This window comes from Ovis aries, chromosome X (genome assembly GCF_016772045.2).
Source record: "Ovis aries strain OAR_USU_Benz2616 breed Rambouillet chromosome X, ARS-UI_Ramb_v3.0, whole genome shotgun sequence".
NCBI classification, from domain to species: domain Eukaryota; kingdom Metazoa; phylum Chordata; class Mammalia; order Artiodactyla; family Bovidae; genus Ovis; species Ovis aries.
The window spans coordinates 22,583,213-22,587,667 of record NC_056080.1 but is presented as its reverse complement, the minus strand read 5'-3'; positions in this window follow the sequence as shown (position 1 = coordinate 22,587,667).

Sequence of the window (4,455 nt, the reverse complement as noted above, 5' to 3'; positions counted from 1 at the left end):
GTACTGTCAGTGTGGAACGCTTTCACTTAAAACCATTCTGAGTTAGACCTTTTAATAGAAAGTGACAATTTAAATTGCCATGATAGCAGCGTAAATGGTGCTTAAATTCATGACTAAACTGATGTCGCAGCTGGCTCCAGACCAGTTTGTTAAAGCTGCAGAAAAGGTGTTGGGGGAAGGGCAGAAAGTAACTCAGTGGTGAATCATTCATTCCTTTTATACTCATGGTAATAACATTAGCTGTGATAAAGTTGTCTTGTTCCCAATGGATGTAATAATGTACATTTCTACTGAATTCCACATTATTCCACTCAAACGTTGCCCTGATTAACACCTATTACGGAGGAACTGCTCCACTCACAGGCACTTACCTCTCTGCAGTTACTCTGTTTTCTTGCCGTCACTCCAATGGTCCAAAGACAGGAGCTGTGGCTCCCATTTGCTGGCTGGAGCCTGGAAGTGTAAGTGCCAGATTTACCTAGCACATTCTTTACTCTGCCAAAAATCAGTCAGATTCTCCTGGTAGCCCATGGAAATGCCTCTCACTGGCTTTCCAGGAGCACTGTCCCCAGAGCTGAAGGTGCCATGTGAGATGAGGTCAGTTCTGCTTGAGCGGTGCTATTGGTCAAACTTGACTGGTTTATCCAAACCAATTGGTTTGCCAAGCCAGTGAGGCAGTAGTGCATCTGTGAACCTGGAAAGGCACTCGTAAGTAGGTTACAGTTGAGTTTGGACCATGGGGGACAGTGGGAGGGATGGTGACAGGGGCTGGGAAGGATGGACAAGGAACTGAAAAGCCTGAGGGACTGAGGCCCACTCAGAGTCATCTTCAGTTTGTTTGGTTCTGAAACACATCACCTTAGAAGTAAATTAATCATCTCGTTTTTCTTTTAGGCACAACAAGTGAACTAGATTATTCTAGAATCACCATTTTAAAATATGCTGCACATTCTTCCTTGTGAGAAGACTCTTGAGAGTCCCTTGGACAGGAAGGAGATCAAATCAGTCAATCTCGAAGGAAATCAACCCTGAATATTCACTGGAAGGACTGATGATGAAGCTGAAGCTGAACCTCCAATACTTTGGCCACCTGATGCGAAGAGCCAACTCATTGGAAAAGACCCTGATAATGGGAAAGACTGAAGGCAGGAAGAGGAGACAGAGGATGAGATGGTTGGATGGCATCATCAACTCAATGGACATGAGTTTGAGCAAACTCTGGGAGATGGTGAAGGACAGGGAAGCCTGGTGTGCTGCAGTCCATGGGGTCACAAAGGCTCGGGGCATGACTTAGTGACCACACAACAACAACAACAACATTCCTCTTTATTAGGTAAAAATTACCTCAAACAATTAAGTGTTGTAATTGGGTTCACAGTACTGGGAATGACTCTACAGTCTTCAAATTTTCCCTAAAATAGTCATTACAATCTCTGAAATTTGAAGTGACTATAGTAATCATTTGGGGCATAATATTAGAGTCTTAGTTTTGGCATCTGGGGAGGGGTTACGGAGAGACCATGGAAACCATACACAGATTTTTTCATAGTTGGCATTACTAAGGAGAGTTCATTTCTTTCATTAGAATTTCAAAGGACGTTGCAAACCAAAAAATAGTTAAGAACCATTCATTCAGTCTCACCTTACTGAAAACCAGAAAACGGAAACCCAGAGAGGTAGATGATTTCCCCAGATCACACTACTAATTCTTGGCTGGTTTACAGAATCCTGGTCTCTGATTCCCAGTCCAAAACTGCCTTTATAATTTTTCTACAAATCTTCTTCCTTTTGCAAAACAATGGATACTGCGATGCTGTGCTTTTCTGAAAGCCACTCTCCTGGCAAATTCAACTTTCTGGAACACAAGTGTTTCTGGCTGAGGCAAAAGAGGCCCCAGAGCCACTGAAATTTTTGTCAAGACATTTCATGCACCATGAGGGGGCCATGAGAGATCACTGAACAAAGATTTATTGACTTCAATGCTTATCAAGGCTTTTAAAAACAAAATTCTGACAAATTGTGTTATCCAGTTGCACAGAAAATAGCAGAGCATGAGCTGGAAGAGGACTGTAGAAGGCAAAAATATAGATTGAGAATTGTGATATATTTGTTTGTAGTCTGCCAATAAAAGGCAACAAGGACATCTACTGTCGAAGAGCAAAGACTCCAAGCCGTCAAGCAGATAGCAAATGAGTTCTCACACTGTCTTGTCTGTGAACACACAGTTGGGCAGAGTATGTTTTAGAAAACTCTTCATTTAAAGGGTTAAAATGTATGCCATATGATGAAAACATATGTCTACACGAAAACTTGTACATGAATGCCCATAGCAGCACCATTCAGAATAGCCAGGAGATACAAACAGTCCCACTGTCCACCAACAGATGACTGTGATCTATCCATACAATGGAACAATATTTGAACATAAAAAGGAAGGAAGCAATGATGCATAGCACAATGTGAAGGAACTTTCAAAATATTATGTGGAGTGACAAAAAAAACAACAACCACAAAGGACTACATATTGCATGATTTCATTTAACTGAAATATCCAGAATAGGCGAATCTACTGAGACACAAATACTAGTTGCTTAGGATGAAAGATAAATAAGCAGGGTGACAATATGCAGCCTTGACATACTCCTTTCCCGATTTGGAACCGGTCTGTTGGTCCATGTCCAGTTCTAACTGTTGCTTCCTGACCTGCATACAGATTTCTCAGGAGGCAGGTCAGGTGGTCTGGTATTTACATCTCTAAGAATTTTCCACAGTTTGTTGTGATCTACACAGTCAAAAGCTTTGGTATACTCAATAAAGCAGAAGTAGATGTTTTTCTGGAACTCTTGCTTTTTCTATGATCCAACGGATGTTGGCAGTTTGATCTCTGGTTCCTCTGCCTTTTCTAAATCCAGCTAGAACATCTGGAAGTCCATGGTTCATGTACTGTTGAAGCCTGGCTTGGAGAATTCTGAGCATTACTTTACTAGCGTGTGGGATGAGTGCAACTGTGCAATAGTTTGAACATTTGGCACTGCCTTTCTTTGGGATTGGAATGAATCCCAGTCCTGTGGAATTTCCAGTCCTGTGGCCACTGCTGAGTTTTCCAAATTTGCTGGCATACTGAGTGCAGCACTTTCACAGCATCATCTTTTAGGATTTGAAATAGCTCAACTGGAATTCCATCACCTCCACTAGCTTTGTTCATAGTGATGCTTCCTAAGGCCCACTTGACTTCGCACGCCAGGATGTCTGGCTCTAGTCCAGTGATCATACCATCATGGTTATTTGGGTCATGAAGATCTTTTTTGTACGGTTCTTCTTGTATTCTTGCCACCTCTTCTTAATATCTTCTGCTTCTGTTGCTGCTGCTGCTAAGTCACTTCAGTTGTGTCTGACTCTGTGCAACTCCATAGACGGCAGCCCACCAGGCTCCCCCGTCCCCGGGATTCTCCAGGCAAGAACACTGGAGTGGGTTGCCATTTCCTTCTCCAATGCATGAAAGTGAAAAGTGAAAGTGAATTCACTCGGTCGTGTCCGACTCTTAGCGACCCCATGGACCACAGCCCACCAGGCTCCTCCGTCCATGAGATTCTCCAGGCAAGAGTACTGGAGTGGGGTGCCACTGCCTTCTCCATCTGCTTCTGTTAGGTCCATACCATTTCTGTCCTTTATCGAGCCCATCTTTGCAGGAAATGTTCCCTTGGTATCTCTAATCTTCTTGAAGAGATCTCTAGTCTTTCCCATTCTATTGTTTTCCTCTATTTCTTTGCACTGATCACTGAGGAAGGCTTTCTTGTCTCTCCTTGCTATTCTTTGGAACTCTGCATTCAGATGCATATATCTTTCCTTTTCTCCTTTGCCTTTAGCTTCTCTTCTTTTCTCAGCTATTTGTAAGGCCTCCTCAGACAACCATTTTGCCTTTTTGCATTTCTTTTTCTTGGGGATGGTCTTGATCACTGCCTCCTGTACAACGTCATGAACCTCTGTCCATAGTTCTTCAGGCACTCTATCAGATTTAATCCCTTGAATCTATTTGTCACTTCCACTGCATAATCATAAGGAATTTGATTCAGGTCATCATCATGCAAAATGCCTTGCAGGATGAAGCACAAGCTGGAATCAAGAGTGCCAGGAGAAACATCAATAACCTCAGATATGCAGATGACATGACCCTTATGGCAGAAAGTGAAGAGGAACTAAAGAGCCTCTTGATGAAAGTGAAAGAGGAGAGTGAAAAAGCTGGCTTAAAACTCAACATTAATAAAACTAACATCATGGCTTCTGGTCCCATCACTTCATAGCAAAGGGGAAACAGTGACAGACTTTATTTTGGGGGCTCCAAAATCACTGCAGCTGGTGATTGCAGCCATGAAATTAAAAGACTCTTGCTCCTTGGAAAAGTTATGACCAACCTAGACAGCATATTAAAAAATAAAAATTACTTTGCTGACAAAG